This window comes from Lycium barbarum, chromosome 1 (assembly GCF_019175385.1).
Source record: "Lycium barbarum isolate Lr01 chromosome 1, ASM1917538v2, whole genome shotgun sequence".
Taxonomy (NCBI): Eukaryota; Viridiplantae; Streptophyta; class Magnoliopsida; order Solanales; family Solanaceae; genus Lycium; species Lycium barbarum.
In genome coordinates this window covers 11,096,376-11,116,111 of record NC_083337.1, presented here as the reverse complement: position 1 = coordinate 11,116,111, position 19,736 = coordinate 11,096,376, and positions in this window count along the sequence as shown.

Genomic DNA, 19,736 nt, shown 5'->3' with positions numbered 1-19,736 from the left:
TGACATAATATACTATGATATGATATGCTACGACATGATATGATACGACACACTATGAGATGACAGGATATAATATGATAAAACATGACATGATATAAACCCTATTTTCTATGCCTATGAAAAAGGAACGTTTTAAAAAGGGAAAGACAAGCATGCACGGAATCCGGCCTGAAAGGGGCGTTCCTACGTACAGGTCACTTTCTAGCCTCATTATATGTCCTACGACCTCATGATATTGTTAATCGTACTCTATGTTCCTGCTTGTATTATCTTTTATGCCTTACATACTCGGTACATTATTCGTACTGACGTCCCTTCTTGCGGACGCTGCGTTTCATGCCGCGCAGGTCAACAGACAGACGGGTTTAATCCCTAGGAGCTTCACCAGCTGTTCCTTGAGAGTGCTCCAGTTGATCCGGAGCTTCAGCCTATTGGTACTACTTTTGTGTATATAATCGGGCACGGCAGAACCCGGCCCTTCCTATGTATATATGCACTTTGTTTAGAGGCTCGTAGACAGATATGTACAGTTAGATGTGTTGTATTTTGGAATGTTCACGTCGCCGTATAACGTGATACCAAAGTTTACTAGTCTATGCTTACGATAATGCTACTAATGTTAATGTCCAGTAACGAAAAAAAAATATATGGCACAGTTCCTACGGCCCGCTGAGAAGTAAAGGTAAAATGATAGATAAGGGGTGCTCGGTACAAGTATCGGGTACTCGTCACGGCCCGTAGTCGGGTCGTGACATTGCCCCTATTTTTAACACCAGTTCACTGTGGCAATTGTAATATTTTTTTAAGGGAAAAGGGCCTGATTTACCCCTCTACTATTTGAAATAGTCCACATTTACCCCCGTTATACATTCGGCACAAATTTGCCCCTACCGTTACCAATAATAATTACCAACTAATGTAACTGTATCAAATGTACCGTATTCTCCCCTTCATTACCTAAGGGTACATAAGCGAAGAAGACGATGGAGAATCAACCGACGGTGACGCTTGGAAGCAGCGTTCAAAACCAGAAAAATGTTGGCATGGCCTTGATAATGTTAGTTTTGTGAACTTTTCTGGAAAATAATCGATGATGTTTGGGCGGCAAAATTAGGCGTCAATGGGGCTTTAACGAGGGTTTTGACTTTTGAGTATTCATAGGCATTTACCAAAGAGAAGGAAATGAAATATATTTTATATTTATAGTAAAAACTAAAGGTTAACTCTTAATAGTGGCTGTATCTTTTAATTGCCGGGCGAAATATATTTTTTCCTGGCTAATATGTATGTGCCGCTAATGCTTTGGTTCAAAGAATTAATTACTGGCTATTACCTTATTGCCACTAAAAAATTGCCACCAAAGGCCTTTACTAGTAAACAAATTGAAACAGAGGGAGTAGGAAGTAGCTGGTTGAATGCATTAATAGAAGTGTGCTCTGATAAGCTTCTCGTGAGCTTTATGAAAGTTCCTAGAGTAATTTGGTTGAGTATATGATAGAATTGTATAGCTTATTACAAAATGGAGCTTGTTTGCGGAAATGGTTGTAGGTTGATTACTTGAAATCTAAGTGCTGCAAGTTGGTTGTGCTGTATTTGTTGGCGTGCTCTTCCTCTCCAGGAACTAGGTTAAGCATCTTCCAATGCTCGTTAAATGCTCCCCGTCAAGGATGATTAGCTTTACACCCCCTCACGCACGCACATACAATATAACTGCCCTTTCCACTAGGTTTCGAAGAGAAACTGACATGTGTCTTTCTCATAGGAGGAATGAGGATTTTCCATTTACGTTGACAAGAAATTCTTCCCCCATGTCCCCTTCATATGGATGAACAAAATATGGTGTATAATATTTTGGGGATTGCAATGATGGCATGTCAAGCAGTGGCAACTACTGTCAAAGAACTAGGTTAAGCATCTTCTAAGGTAGCATTGAGGTAATCGAGACACAACACTTGAATTGGTATGCCTACAAATTAGCACACGTCTGTTAAAATGCTTAAATGAAGTAGTCACGTTATTATTAACCATGTATATGTTGGGACAAGCATATTTCACGGAAAGACCTAGCCAAAGGTGTGAAAGAAGACATGAATTATCCCGAGAAAATATAATTAGATATATAACGACTAAGTTAAGACTTCATATCTCATACATGACTTGTTATAACTCTTGTGAATGTGTAGAAGTGAAACTTGCTACTTATATTTGTTGAATGCTTTAAGTGACCATGATGTGTTATGAGATATTTTTATGTATGATATGAACGACTTGGACTGTGTGAGTTACATGCTTGATTATTTGCCTTCCCATGTGTCCTTGTCATCGATAAAGGGTGAGGGATAAATTCATTTCATCAATAACTTGTAAGTAGCTACGTGATCAATGACACGACCAATCAATGCAGAAACCACAAGAATTTTAGGTTTGTTCATCATCCAATCAAGTTCTACCTATGAAACCGATCTTATACCCAATAAGTTCTAGTGATCAGTGCATTTTCTAGGTACTCTTCAAATGGTGACAAATGTTCCTTCGATAGAGCTATGCGTTTTGCAAGCATACTTCCACGACTATATTGAGGTGCAAAGTACACATCTACTGTCCAGAAGAAGCATTCCACCAGTCTGTCTCTAACGTAAGGAGGTTCATATATAGGCAACAATATTTGGAAGATTACAAAGAGTTGTATGCTTTTATTTCTCTTTTGGTGTAAAGAGGAATTGATAGAAGAAGTAGAGTTCCGTTAAACATCATAAAGTCCCTGTAAGATGCAATAGGGAACTTTAGTTTGCTCTCTTTGTGGATTGTAAATATGGGTTTTAGCACTGCCTTTGTGCTAATGGGATATGATTGCGTAACCTTTTTCAAGAATATTTAATTAGCTTAGACAGTATAGTATAGGACTCAAGTGAAAAGCACAAACTTAGAATTATCTTACTGTGTGAGCTCACTAAGCTCTTCTATTTGTAGCACTTGCAAGTTGCAACAGATTATAATCTAGTTTGACAAGCCTCAATAGGATATGATTGCGTAACCTTTTTCAAGAATATTTAATTAGCTTAGACAGCATAGTATAGGACTCAAGTGAAAAGCACAAACTTAGAATTATCTTACTGTGTGAGCTCACTAAGCTCTTCTATTTGTAGCACTTGCAAGTTGCAACAGATTATAATCTAGTTTGACAAGCCTCAATAGCATTTCATTTCTCAATCCATACTCTTCATGTATTGAGATGTAAAAATGCACGTGATCAAAGTGGTTTATTCACCTGTAGTTCAGCATGGAAATGGTCGAGGACCACTATAAATTCAACTCTTTCTGCTAAGATCTGGCACTCCAAACTATCATTCAAGGTGTCATTTTTTATGTTAAGATTACTAAACTCCAGACTACCTACTTATGCGATTATTGAAAAAAAATAAATAAGAAAAGTGACCTGCCAGGTTCTCATGTTGCAGATCCTTTAATCAGGAAAACATTAATCATTTAGTTTGCACTGGTGAGATGTTTAAAATTTGGGAATTTTACTGTAACTATTGTAACACCCCTTTTCAAAGGGAATCTATGAAAGCACAGGTGATCCAATGGTGGCTAACAAAAGCAGAAAAACAGGATACATGAACTATTGCTTCAATGTGTACCCTCTATTATATGTTGGAAAATCTGGAAAGTTAGATGTAACCAAAGATTTGAGCGTACTGGTTTATATATTCACAGAATTACCAATCAAGTTACTATTTTGATCTTGAATAGCCAGTTTCCAGCCCTGAAAAAGGGTCATCACTGGATAGAGTTGTTCAGAAAGGTAGAAGGGGCTAAACACAAGATTGACATTAAGATTATCTACTGACCAATGCCTGAAGGTGACTTCCTCAAACTCAATACTGATGGCTTCAGTAAGGGTAACCCGGGGGAGGTTGCAACAGGAGGCATCTCAGAGACAAACATGGTAACATGATGGTGGCATTTTACTCCTACTTGTGAACTTGCAGCAACAACTATGCAGAATGTATGGCTATTTTGAAGGGCTTAAAGTTGTGTATTGATAATGAATACACTGACTTGAAGATTGAGTCCCTCTCCCTTTTAATGGTGAACATGATCAATGGAGCCAATGTTATACAAGGAGCCCTTCGACAACAGATTCAACAAATCAGACAGTTGATGGTCCAGGGTAGAATTCAGACAGGGAAGCTAATTTTGTAGCTGACTATCTTACTAACGTAGGAGTACAGGATAAACATGAAAAATTCTTCGCTCAAGCTTTTTCTCTACTCGGGGAGGTTAGAACTTTTATGAAGAATGACCAAAGAACACTTCAGAACTAGTACAGCTAAAGGTCAATTTGCATTTTGATTATGATTAAGTATTATCATAAATATCTCACTTATGGGATCACACTGGGTATGTTTTTCTGTACAATCATAAATACACTAGCACTTGTCTAGTTTTAGCTTTTCACATTATCAAATGCATCAAAAGAGAGAGGTGTCCTCCCTTTTCTGAAATTTTCAGCTTTCTCTCATTTACCTTTTTGGAGGTTAAGGTACATATCCTCCTCCATGTATCTTTTTGGGTTAATATATTGACAGGTAGGGTTCGGCCAAACCTCCCATCACGACAGGCTAATATAGCCTGGGTGAATGGTTTTTGATTTAAAAAAGTATTTATGTAGCAAAAAGAATTAAAAATAAAGAAAACCAAAAAAATTGAACTCGGAAAAAATTATCAACTTCGCTTCATCTTATGTACTATTGTTTGATGGGATACAAAGTTTAAGAAAGAAAGAATTTTTTTTCTCAAAAAAAAAAAATTGTATCACACTGCTATTATGTGTACACCTTATGAGGTACTCTATGGACAAAAGCATCCAATTCATCTTCCTTATTTAGCTGGAGAGGCTTAGGTTGAAATGGTCGATAGATCCTTGGAGGCTATCATTGAATTACTCACGTTCCATTTATCTAGAGCTCAGCAAAGGATGGGAAATATGGCTAACAAGCATAAATTAGATAGAAGTTTTGCTGTAGGTGATCAGGTTTACTTGAAGTTTACACCCTTATAGGCAAGTATTTGAGGTGTCTAGGCCCTTCAATAAACTTACAGCTAAGTATTTTGGGGCATACTTGCTTGTTGCTAAGGTTGGTGTAGTTTCTTACAAGTTGTTGCTGCCTGTTGATGTGCTTATCCATCCTACTTTCCATGTTTCCTATTGTTGTTTCTCATCCTCCAGTTCTGCATTTATCCAGCCCTTACTGTCCTTTACCTGAGACTATTTTAGAGAGTAGAATGGTAAAGAGAGGAAATAAGACTGTCAAGTTCTGATTAAATGACTAGGCATTGATGTAGCACAATCAACTTGGGAATTCCTCACTGAGCTTCAACACATGTTTTTTGATTTCCTTCCTTGAGGACAAGGATGTTCTTCAATTAGGGGGTATTAATGAAAGGATCAGAATATCGAGCTAGATCACAGTGCACAAGTTGGTCGCATAACTGATTAGTTAGTTACAGGTGCCAAAAGTAGTTAGCATATATTTCTGAAGTTAGTTAGGATCCGGTCGACTTAGTTGATTTAATTGATTCATTCATGTATAAGTACTTCTTGTAATACACACAATCTCATGTTATGAAATACAAATATCTTCTTTCCTAGTCTCAATTCTCTCTCACCTAACATCTCGATTCCTGAGTTAGTTTTCATCTTCCTCGAGTTTAAGCTCTTGGATTCGTCTCAATCGTGATTATCTTGTTGTATCAGGGGAGATGAAGTGAGTTAGGGTATGATTTTTGGGCAAATGAAAGTGTTATCTGATAGATTGAAATCCAGATTTCAAAAAAATCAAAATTTCTTCCTGGTGTATAAAAGTAAAGGAAGGAATGGTGGAAACGTTTGGAGGGAAGATGAAAATTTAATAAAAGGTGACTTCCCGCATAATTTTTATTGACCATTCACTTCAATTGTCCATTAAAAAGGATTCATTGCTGGCTGTTACTGATTTGTAAGTAAAGATTTTGCTTACACAACAAATTAGTGACAATTAGTTTATTGCTAAAAATTGGTCGATAAAAGCAACTTTTATTGTAGTGAGCACTTAGAAATTGACTAATTCTTTTTTTAAAAAAGGAATTAGCTTAATGTAACACCCCTCATCTCGGAACTGAGTTTAAGCTTATATCGCTAGAGTTCTGGTGGGTTGATAGGCCTATTTCGGGCAGCAATAACTCTTTGATCCGTTGTGAATCTGGAAGAACTTCCTTGATGAAGGTTGTAGCCCTAGTGAATAGCTTTCCAACGGTATACTATGGGGATTAAACGGACATCTGTGCAAAGAGTTATGCCCATTTGACTGAAGCTTGTTCGCTGGAAAATTCGTCTACGTTACGGTGACGTTACGGACTGTAACTCGTGTTACGGGCCGTAACAGTGAGCCGTAACACAAACGAAATTTCCAGAACCTCACTGGAAATTTCGTTCACGATACGGTCCCAAGATACGGTCCGTCCCTTGTGTTACGGGCCGTACCTTGTGTTACGAACCGTAACACAGGGAAAATTTCCAGAAACTTTCTGGAAATTTTCAACAAGGTACGACGCCACGTTACGGTCCGTCCCTTGTGTTACGGGACCGTAACATGGGCGTGTTTTGGTCCGCAGTTGAGTTTCGGGTCACCTGACTTCGGGAGGCCATAACCCCATCGTAAGTTGAGAATTTGGGAAAACTCAAAGAATGAAAGTTGTAGATAATTGAAATACCTTTCCAACCATAGTTTGTGGGTTCACAGGCGACGTCGGGATAGGGAGATATGGACGTTTTAAGACAGAACAGTCCCGACCCGTTTTCAAGTGGGTCAACCCATTTTCCCCTTGGTATATATAGAGAATAAAACCCTAGCAACCCACTTTTTCTCCAAAATTCAGAATTTTAGAGAGAGGAAGTGAGAGAGAAGGGAATCTAGAGAGAAGAAGGAGAAAATCAACCAATTTTAAGGCCCCAAATCCCAAAGCTCGTGAAGGATAAAGTGTAGTACAAGTTGTTGTCGTCATTTCAAGCTAAAGATCGGACTTGGGGGTGTTGATTTCATGGTAACTACCCAAAAGGTAATATTTCTACTCCCTAATCACTTATAGTTGTGAATTGATGAATTCTTGGGAGAATAATAATTGGGTTTGTTGAAGATGATTATATGAATTATGCTAGAATTGCTGGATTGTTGACTTGGGATTGTTGTATTCATATGGTTGGTGAAAAATGATGTTAATTACATCTAATGGGGATTGTAGAATTAGCTAGAAGTAAAAGGATGGGGATTTGGTGAAGAAAACACCATTAATGAGGATTATAAAGCTTCATGTCTACTAAGTGTTTGATAAAATGCTTAGATAAACAAAACATGGATATGGTTGCTAATATAGAATCCCTATGACTTGTATTGCTATAGATTGAAGTTGAAGGGATTGAAAGACATCGTGATACGCTCAAAAGCGGGAGGTTGAGGTATGTAGAACTTCCATCCATATGTGGGAACCTCTACGCTCTTCCCCATGATCCGTTTATAAAATCTATGAAGTTCAAATCCTAGGGCATTAAATCCAACATATTGGTAGCCCGTAATTATGTATGTATGTACATGAATTCTCGTATATATGTTCGTTATTGTATTCCTAACATTCCATTACGGACATTAGGAATCCTAGCTTAATCCATGAATCATGAATTCTTCCTCATGTTTTCTCGTTATGTTCATATGAAACTGTATGAGTTGTTTTGCAAGTTATAAACATGTTTTCAAGTCAACTACAAATATATGATTTTGAACTATTGTATTACTCATGAATCAAGAACATGTTTACAAGATTATTGCATGAAACCATATTTACAAGGCATTTCGTGAAATCATGATTTCAAGACAAGTACAAGTTAATTCACGAAAATCATGGGCTTCTTAGCCAACTATATGTCACGACCCAACCCCGTGGGCCGCGACTGGCACCCTAGCTGGGTACCCGTACATACCTACCTGACCGAATTTCGTATCGTACAGATTTTGTTTTCAAACGGATATTACAGAAGTAGGCCGATACAGATACGGCACGCGCGCAAACATATATATATACCTGAACATGCAGACATTTACAGATAAGCCGATAAGGCTAACATACAGACGAAACCCGTAACCCACACATCTATCTACAGGCCTTTACAGACATACAGAATCATATGACGGGACAGGGCCCCGCCGTACCCAGAACTTCCATACATACAGAACATACGGAAAACAAAAGATATATATACCAAAGTACATTCTCCGAATCAAAAGGAGCTCTTCAAGATAGCAGAACCTGTGCCCTAGACTGGCGGGGTGTCACCGAGTGCGCCTGTACCTGCGGGCATATAACGCAGCCCCCGAAGAACCGGGGGTCAGTACAAAAATGTACCGAGTATGTAAAGCAGAAATATATCAAACATAATCATGATCTGGACCGGAAGCGCATAAATATACTACACTGGCTCATAAGCCGGACAGACAGAGTCAAGTCCCGACAGACGGACATAATCATGGTCCAGACAGACAGAATCAGAATCCATACGGACATACAGAATCGGAATCCATACGGACATACAGAATCAGAATCCATACGGACATACAGACATAGTCGTAGTTCAGACGGACAGACAGAAGTATACCTGACAGAATTATGCATGCAGAGTAGTGCAGAATCATACAGAATCATACAGAGGCATGTGCTTATATACATACTGATGGCACATGCATACAGACATACAGATCCTGGCCCTGTCTGGGGGCGCGGTAAACAGAACCCGGCCCTCTTAGTACGGGACGCGGTGGACAGACAGAATCAGATCAGATCATATGCCATCCTGGCCGCCATCCCCATACACAGATCATAGTATCATACAGACATACAGATCCCGGCCCGTACGCCGAGGGACGCGGTGAACAATGGAGAGAAATATGCACGATAACAGAACCTGGCCCGGGACGCAGTGAAGGAATGCATTGAGACAGCCACGAACAGATCCATAGGAAACCACATACATACAGACTCAATCAGACTAAAGGGTGCCAAACGGCGAGCCAAAATCAGAGTATACGGATAGTATGCATAGTACACGCCTATATCCTACTTGGGAAGGCACGACAGATTATTATCAGAATCGGATTCTCAGATGTTCAGAAGTTATTTTATAAGAATTTCATAAAAATAGTTGTATCATAATCAAAATAATAGTTCAGATGGTTTCTGAGAAAATCGGACAAAACGGAAGTATTTAAAGTATTACAGAAGATATCGGGCCTTGCGGGCCCACCTCGGACCAACTCGAGGCAACATATGTAAATTATCGCTAATAGACCTTATGAGGTCATCCATAATCGTTTGGAAGTGTTCCGACTCCGTTTAGGGGAGTTTTGTACAAAAATTCACTTTAAAGGCAATTTGTAAGAAAATAGGTTCAATTGAATTGAAGGAATTGGAGCGGTTTTCCGTCTCGAATTCCGGGGAACGGAGTCGTACTTAAGGCTCGCGGCCGAGCCTATCACATCCAGAACATGCCTAGGAACAAAGGAAAATGCTTCACATACCTCGATAGCGCCTTACACTCGCTTGGCGTCGATCCCAATCTCGTCCAAAATCTAGAAATGGTCAAGTTTACCATTTGTTAGTTTCAAACTTTTCAATAATCCAACTTAACATATGTTTGCCTACCGAAATTTCGGCAGCATTTCCTCTGTATATAAGACATCCCCGAGACTTAGCTCGGCTCAATTCACTACACAACAACCCAGAACAACAGCAAAAACAACAACAGACATTAAAACACACACTATGGCATCACTAGCCATCGTTTCGGCATAACGACACATATTTCGTTTCAAACTTACATTTCCGAACCAAACTTGTTATTTTGATATTCATCACCCACCAAATTCATTACAACATACATCGGAAGCATCCATACCATTTTCACCCAATATTCATAAGGTATGCGAACATTCAAACTTTCCATTAAGCCACTACTTTTCCAATTTTTCCTAACCTTCAACATACAAGTTCATTATACATTTCCATCTTCCAAATTCATCCACAATAATCATAATTTTCCTCTTGATACTTTCATTTCCATTTTTACATAAACCATAACAAAGTTGTATGTTTTCCTACAACAACTTAATAACCATTAAGTTCCTTCACTCTCCTCACATAATCCATGATTAAAACAACCAAAATATTAATTCAAATCAGTCCATCAATTTCAATTAAAACAGCCCCTCACCCATAAATTTCAACAAAACAACAAACGAGTTTATAATGTTGTTTTCTCCGTTCTAATTCGTTAAAACTCTAAATAAACACTTTAATAACATAAAAGGAATTTTATAAATACCTTATCAGAAGATCCACCACGAAAATTTCATCCCCCAAGACCAATATTTATCTCAAATTGAAGGCAACGCAACGTACAACGTTTTTCTCTTCATGAGCTTCGGGATTCGGAGCTCGGATTTTGATCAAAATGACCTTCTTAGCCTTGAAGTTTTCTCTCTCTCTCTCTAATGGAATTTTCTGGATCTTTTCTGATCTGAAATGTGGAGGAGGAGGCTGAAAACTCCCTTAAATAATAAGGAAATGGGCTTGACCCGGATTGGAATCGGGTTGGGCCCATTTCACTGCCCAGCTTGACCTTTCCGCCTTAAAATGTCCATATCTCCTTGTACCGACGTCTCCTGGGAGCCCACGACCTACCGTTGGAAAGCTATTTCAATTATCTACAACTTTTATCTCTTGGCATTTTCCCAAATTCTAAACTTATAATGCCGTGTTTGCCCCTCCAAGTCAGGTCATCCGAAAACGTTTTCTTAAAAATATTCGTTTGGAGGACTTCCACTTTGATTTGGCCCCAGGGCCCTTCACGGGTTGTGTTTAACTTTACATATACGATTCATATAACTTTTCACATGTCCCAAAAAAAATATTGATGTGTGGGCCCCACCTCAGCTTACAAATAATTCGACGTTCGAAAATGCAGGATATAACATTCTCCCCCCGTTTAGAACATTCGTCCTCGAATGTTCGATTGACCTTAGGGGGCCTCGTGACACTTCGGGGAGGTTCCTTCCTTTCTTTCAAAATTCCTTTCAACGTTACGATTGCTATCAACATCTTTCACCTCTTGTCACACTTCTCGGTTCCTTACAACGTTATCATAATTTCACGTTACATCAAACAGGTTCATAACTAGAGCCAGACGCATAAAAGCATATCGGACAGATTCATAGTCGAAGCCAGATGTACGGAAGTATGTCGGACAAACATGAGATCGGAGTCAGACGTACAAAGAGGTATCAGCCAGATTCGAAATCAGAATCAGACGTACAAAAATGTATCAGACAGAGTCGTAATCAGAATCAGACATACGGAGATGTATCAGACAGACGCGTGATCAAAATCAGACGTACAGAGATGTATCAGACAGATTCATATCCAGAATCAGACACACAGAGGCGTGTCAGACAGATTCGTAATCAGAGTCAATCGTATAGGGATGTGTCAAACAGAAACGTATTCAGAATCAGATGTACAAAGATTTATCAGACGGGAACATAATCGAGTTCAGAAGTACAAAGGCGTAATAGGCAGAGCCTTATCAGAATCGGGGGTGCAGAAGTATAACAGATAGGATCTGAATTAGAATCAGATCACTCCTATTAAGGCTCCAGTGTTTTATGAAAATTTCCCTTATTTGTAAACTTGTTCGCCAAGTTATCATACAAATCGTCTTACGTGTCGCTTATCGACCTTTTCAAAGATTCCGCTTATTCACACTTCTTATCTTTCATCTTTCCTACTATCCATACTCATTTTCTTTTTCAGACATCGTCATACCAGACCGAGTTATAATGGAATAGGGGTTTTTCTATCCTTTGATGACATTCGAATCCCCGTCTCCGCGTCGTTTCATGTATTCGGTTTAGTAAAACCTTTCGTCTATCACAACATTAGTTGCCGGGACTCGGCTCTTGATCCATATGGGCACCAAACAAAAATTATACACACACACATACAGATATATTTACTAGTATCTTACTGGCGAACGTCTCTGACTGTTATTCAAATCCGCTCAATTTCCCGAGCGGTGTTGCACCTTTTCTTTTTGCCCATTTAGTCTGCCTCGTTCTGCGCGACTCCTGTAAGGGCACTAATTACTCCACACATTCTCTTTTCCTTTAGATTACCCCAAATTTTCATTTATATCTATCATACTTACACTTGTGCAAAATTTTGCATTACTTCCCAGGGGGGTCACCCATCCCAGAATTGCTCTGGCTTGAGCACGCTTAACCCCGAAACTTTCATGCATTTTGACGCGTTAGGGCTGATATAATTTCGTCAATTGCCCCGCAGATTTAAGTTTTCGTCCCACGAATTCCGTCTCCAAATAGTCGGTGAAATCTGATAAAATATCACCATAAGGTGCTCTCCAACCACCGACAGAAGAAAACTAAATTCCGACAAGTATCGCGGTACCTGTTTGTACTTACTTTATATATATTTACTTCCATATCTCTGGAAAAAAATTTGGGCAGAGGTTCCTCTGTATTTCTTACTATCCGAAACCTGTACACAAGAAATACCAACCATGCCTCACAGGGCCAACACATATACGCATATATATATACATCATATCATGTCGTCTCGTAGCCACACGAGACTAACAATTACAGATAAAATTATACAGATGTCGAGGCTTACCTCACATGCCCAACTCGAACAACATCGGAGGCTCCTTCCTATTCACTTTTCTGTTCAATCTTCAACTTTATATTTCTACCACACATCAAACAACTTCTCCGACACACAGCTTTCATATTATTGCTTACCTGAGTACTGTGCGGCCTCCAATATCATCAACCATTGCCTTCTGTCGATGTCGTCCTTTGGCTGAAATTAAAAGTTAGCCGAAAGGAATTCATATCCTACAGCTGGCTCTATCGCATGATCTAAGATTCAAAGAAGGGTAACATCCTAGATGCCCTGTAGCTTCCTGTTTATAGATGTGGTGCACAACACATCGATAAACAAGACTCTACTAGACACGGCCTGTAGACATTCCGAGGACTAACCGCTCTGATACCACTTCTGTCATGACCCAACCCCGTGGGCCGCGACTGGCACCCTAGCTGGGTACCCGTACATACCTACCTGACCGAATTTCGTATCGTACAGATTTTGTTTTCAAACGGATATTACAGAAGTAGGCCGATACAGATACGGCACGCGCGCAAACATATATATATACCTGAACATGCAGACATTTACAGATAAGCCGATAAGGCTAACATACAGACGAAACCCGTAACCCACACATCTATCTACAGGCCTTTACAGACATACAGAATCATATGACGGGACAGGGCCCCGCCGTACCCAGAACTTCCATACATACAGAACATACGGAAAACAAAAGATATATATACCAAAGTACATTCTCCGAATCAAAAGGAGCTCTTCAAGATAGCAGAACCTGTGCCCTAGACTGGCGGGGTGTCACCGAGTGCGCCTGTACCTGCGGGCATATAACGCAGCCCCCGAAGAACCGGGGGTCAGTACAAAAATGTACCGAGTATGTAAAGCAGAAATATATCAAACATAATCATGATCTGGACCGGAAGCGCATAAATATACTACACTGGCTCATAAGCCGGACAGACAGAGTCAAGTCCCGACAGACGGACATAATCATGGTCCAGACAGACAGAATCAGAATCCATACGGACATACAGAATCGGAATCCATACGGACATACAGAATCAGAATCCATACGGACATACAGACATAGTCGTAGTTCAGACGGACAGACAGAAGTATACCTGACAGAATTATGCATGCAGAGTAGTGCAGAATCATACAGAATCATACAGAGGCATGTGCTTATATACATACTGATGGCACATGCATACAGACATACAGATCCTGGCCCTGTCTGGGGGCGCGGTAAACAGAACCCGGCCCTCTTAGTACGGGACGCGGTGGACAGACAGAATCAGATCAGATCATATGCCATCCTGGCCGCCATCCCCATACACAGATCATAGTATCATACAGACATACAGATCCCGGCCCGTACGCCGAGGGACGCGGTGAACAATGGAGAGAAATATGCACGATAACAGAACCTGGCCCGGGACGCAGTGAAGGAATGCATTGAGACAGCCACGAACAGATCCATAGGAAACCACATACATACAGACTCAATCAGACTAAAGGGTGCCAAACGGCGAGCCAAAATCAGAGTATACGGATAGTATGCATAGTACACGCCTATATCCTACTTGGGAAGGCACGACAGATTATTATCAGAATCGGATTCTCAGATGTTCAGAAGTTATTTTATAAGAATTTCATAAAAATAGTTGTATCATAATCAAAATAATAGTTCAGATGGTTTCTGAGAAAATCGGACAAAACGGAAGTATTTAAAGTATTACAGAAGATATCGGGCCTTGCGGGCCCACCTCGGACCAACTCGAGGCAACATATGTAAATTATCGCTAATAGACCTTATGAGGTCATCCATAATCGTTTGGAAGTGTTCCGACTCCGTTTAGGGGAGTTTTGTACAAAAATTCACTTTAAAGGCAATTTGTAAGAAAATAGCTTCAATTGAATTGAAGGAATTGGAGCGGTTTTCCGTCTCGAATTCCGGGGAACGGAGTCGTACTTAAGGCTCGCGGCCGAGCCTATCACATCCAGAACATGCCTAGGAACAAAGGAAAATGCTTCACATACCTCGATAGCGCCTTACACTCGCTTGGCGTCGATCCCAATCTCGTCCAAAATCTAGAAATGGTCAAGTTTACCATTTGTTAGTTTCAAACTTTTCAATAATCCAACTTAACATATGTTTGCCTACCGAAATTTCGGCAGCATTTCCTCTGTATATAAGACATCCCCGAGACTTAGCTCGGCTCAATTCACTACACAACAACCCAGAACAACAGCAAAAACAACAACAGACATTAAAACACACACTATGGCATCACTAGCCATCGTTTCGGCATAACGACACATATTTCGTTTCAAACTTACATTTCCGAACCAAACTTGTTATTTTGATATTCATCACCCACCAAATTCATTACAACATACATCGGAAGCATCCATACCATTTTCACCCAATATTCATAAGGTATGCGAACATTCAAACTTTCCATTAAGCCACTACTTTTCCAATTTTTCCTAACCTTCAACATACAAGTTCATTATACATTTCCATCTTCCAAATTCATCCACAATAATCATAATTTTCCTCTTGATACTTTCATTTCCATTTTTACATAAACCATAACAAAGTTGTATGTTTTCCTACAACAACTTAATAACCATTAAGTTCCTTCACTCTCCTCACATAATCCATGATTAAAACAACCAAAATATTAATTCAAATCAGTCCATCAATTTCAATTAAAACAGCCCCTCACCCATAAATTTCAACAAAACAACAAACGAGTTTATAATGTTGTTTTCTCCGTTCTAATTCGTTAAAACTCTAAATAAACACTTTAATAACATAAAAGGAATTTTATAAATACCTTATCAGAAGATCCACCACGAAAATTTCATCCCCCAAGACCAATATTTATCTCAAATTGAAGGCAACGCAACGTACAACGTTTTTCTCTTCATGAGCTTCGGGATTCGGAGCTCGGATTTTGATCAAAATGACCTTCTTAGCCTTGAAGTTTTCTCTCTCTCTCTCTAATGGAATTTTCTGGATCTTTTCTGATCTGAAATGTGGAGGAGGAGGCTGAAAACTCCCTTAAATAATAAGGAAATGGGCTTGACCCGGATTGGAATCGGGTTGGGCCCATTTCACTGCCCAGCTTGACCTTTCCGCCTTAAAATGTCCATATCTTCTTGTACCGACGTCTCCTGGGAGCCCACGACCTACCGTTGGAAAGCTATTTCAATTATCTACAACTTTTATCTCTTGGCATTTTCCCAAATTCTAAACTTATAATGCCGTGTTTGCCCCTCCAAGTCAGGTCATCCGAAAACGTTTTCTTAAAAATATTCGTTTGGAGGACTTCCACTTTGATTTGGCCCCAGGGCCCTTCACGGGTTGTGTTTAACTTTACATATACGATTCATATAACTTTTCACATGTCCCAAAAAAAATATTGATGTGTGGGCCCCACCTCAGCTTACAAATAATTCGACGTTCGAAAATGCAGGATATAACACTATATTATGTTCATGTTTTTGGAAGTTGCACAAATTACCGAGAAGGCTCAGATAGCCTGAAACTACGGAGCCACCGTAGGACAAGGATCGCTCCGCCCGGATAAGACGATACCTTAATTTTACACTGAATGGATCCATCAGGTACCTTACTACCTCAGGCAAGGTATGAGGGCTCTGCTGGTCCGGCGAGGTACCAGACTCCACGTACCCACGTGGTAAATTACTACCTTATACCCTGGCAAGGTATAGGGGTTCTGCTGGTTCGGCGAGGAGCAGACTCCACGTAACCGCGTGGTGATATGTTATGATATGATATGTCGGTTTATGAAATGCTCTCCCTACTTACCATGTTTTACTCATATTATATATGTATATGTATTCATGCTCATGTTCATGTTCATGTCCGAGTTTTCAGTTTCAGCTCTTATCATGTTATTCCATGTCCCATGTTGTTTCTTCCGGTTGCTTTACATACCAGTACATTCAATGTGCTGACGTCCCCTTTTTATTGCCCGGGGGCCTGTATTTCACGATGCAGGTACGGATTTACAGGACGACGCTTCTGATCATTAGGATTTGCTCGTATCAGCTTATTGGTGAGCCCCATCTCATTCGGGGTTTAGTCAACTTTTACTTTATGATTAATTATGCATCTAAGGGTATGCTGGAGGCCTTGTCCCAGTAAGTATGTTTTCCAGTCAGACTCATGATAGAGGTTTCATAGACTAGACAAGTCAGTTATGCTATATCAAACATTCGGAATCGTATAGCCATTTTTTTTTTTGGCTCATTCGTGTTATTTTCGCACCCATGTTTAAACAAGTGTTTTTATCAAGTATTATGACTTACTACATTTTATAAAGGCTCATCATGCATTCACGTTATATTTCCGCTCATGTATGCCTCATGATAGTTCAGCAGGCCATGTGGTTCGCTCGGTCACATGCAGTCAGGCACCGAGTGCCGTATTACGTCCAGGCCATGGTTCGGGGCGTGACACTTAACCAGGGCAGCGGTGCCTTGGTGGGCCGACATCCAAGCTAGAACCTTTTTGATAGGTTTACTTCGGGTTGTAAGAACTCGAGCTGACCCGGATTGGACGTGGGCATATCCGGCCCTTTTGACAGGTTTATTTTTTAGGAGCGAAATTAAACTTCAACGTCTTTTAAATTGTTTTACCCAGATAAGAAACTTTTAAGTCCTAATTACAAACTATTTAGGGTACTTACACTTAAATTACGAAATATAACAATAATTTACCAATTATAGCAAAATAATAGAAAAATAAGGATTAGGTTCTAATCTTATTCCATTTTAAGCTCTAATCTTTCCCATTCTCTCCCTCTCCCTCTCCCTCTCCCTCTCTCTCTCTCTCTCACACACACACACACATACTCTCGAGCACACCCAAACCGATATATGTTGGTGATGAATTTTGATACTCGGAATCATAATTTGAGAAGAAATTATTTTCGATCCTACGCCTTTTGATTTGAAAGCAAGACTAAAAGAATTGAGTGCAATACAAGAACATCATATTTATAATCGAACTCCTATAGTAAATTCAATTTTTTTTCATCTAATTAAGTAATCATAATTTTGCCATTTCTTATTAATGGCTGTAAGAAACAATTACAAAGTTGTAAACACCATTGTAAGCTCCATTGACAACCATTAAAAAGTTTTGAAGCTTTGAATTCACAATTTTGCGAAATTGTTGTTTGTATGAATTGAGTCTTGTTGCAAACAATTGAGAATATTCTTTGGAGTTTATACGTCAATTTTGAGGGAGTGTAGTGAAGATTGGAACTGGTTTTGGCTGAAATTTCAAATTGAAGCTGGAAGAGGAAGAAGAACCATGTTGTTTTAATCTGATCCCAATGTATAAATAAGTTGTAGGTATTTTGCATTCAGGTGTATATTATTTGTATGTTCAATGTATCACTAGACATAAAATGACATACACAGTACATGTAAAATGCATACAAACGACATACAAAATACACCCAACAAATCGACAATATAATTCTATGCAAGTTGTATGTTTTGAGTTTTGACCGTGAAGGAAAATATTTTATTGATAGACTTTATGAATCTCTACAATAATTCTTATTCTCTCTCGTTCTCTCTTGTTTTGAAAATAACTAGTAGCACCCCTATTTATAATAGTATGAAACCTACTTTAACTCAAAATAGAAAACCTATTACTATATTAATTCGACTATAAATCCTAACTAGACATGAATTAAAATATCAAATCCTAACCAATTTTGGTTTCCTACAATTTTGAATTATTATTTTCAACATTCTCCCATAATTCAAAATTGTATATTCAACTTTTGATGCACTTGTCACCATCTTCCAATTGTTGAAGCATTTGTTTCCAACCCATCAATTGTTGAAGCACTTATTTCCAACTCATCAATTGTTGAAGCACTTTCTCTTCAACCGTCACTCACCATCTTTCAATTTGTTGTAGCATTTTTTCTTCAACCGTCACAATCGCTGGAGCACGTTCTCTCCAACATTCCATTGTTAAAGCAATTTATCTTCAACCTTCAACCGTTCGAGCACTTTTTCTCCAACATTCCAATTTGTTGATGCACTTTCTCACCAACCTTCAATTGTTGAAGCACCTTCTCCTCAACCTTCATTGTTGGAGCATTTTTTCTCCAACCTTCCAATTGTTGATGTGCTTTCTTATCAACACCCAATTTTTTTTAACCCACTTCTCCAACTTCTAGAGAAGACAGTTCCTTCCTCTTGTGCATATTTTCTTGCACCTCTTTAAACTTGCAATAGTTTTATCAGTCCTTCTCAGCATAATTGTTTTTCATGCATACCATTTGTCCGACGTTTGCCAACATCATCATCATTGGCCAGACGAGTGGCATATATGAGTCATAGCCGCCCGCTGGCAGTGGAAGTTCTTTGATATTCTACTAGGATCGCAGAAGCTCTAATACCAATTTGAAGGAAAATATTTTATTAATAGACTCTATGAATCTCTACAATATTTCTTATTCTCTCTTGTTATGAAAATAACTAGCAACACCCCTATCTATAATAGTATGAAACCTACTTTAACTCAAAACAGGAAAACCTATTTCTATATTAATTTGATTATAAATCCTAACTAGACATGAATTAAAATATCAAATTCTAACCAATTTTGATTTCTTACAATTTTGAATCATTATTTCCAACAGGCCGGAACTGTAACAAAATTTTTGTATATAAATCATGTATATATATATATATATAGGGTTTTGCTAACCTACAAAATGAAGGTAGTAGGTTAGCAACCTACCCATTTTTTGATTCACTTAAATGCCCTTACTTTTTCAGTAAATCCCTTCAGTTCATTTCACATGTATCACTATCACCCAAAACTCCATAGAATCTGGGTGGAAAAAGAGACGAGAAGGCAACCATTGTTCTTTAGTGAAATCATTTTCTTCTACATT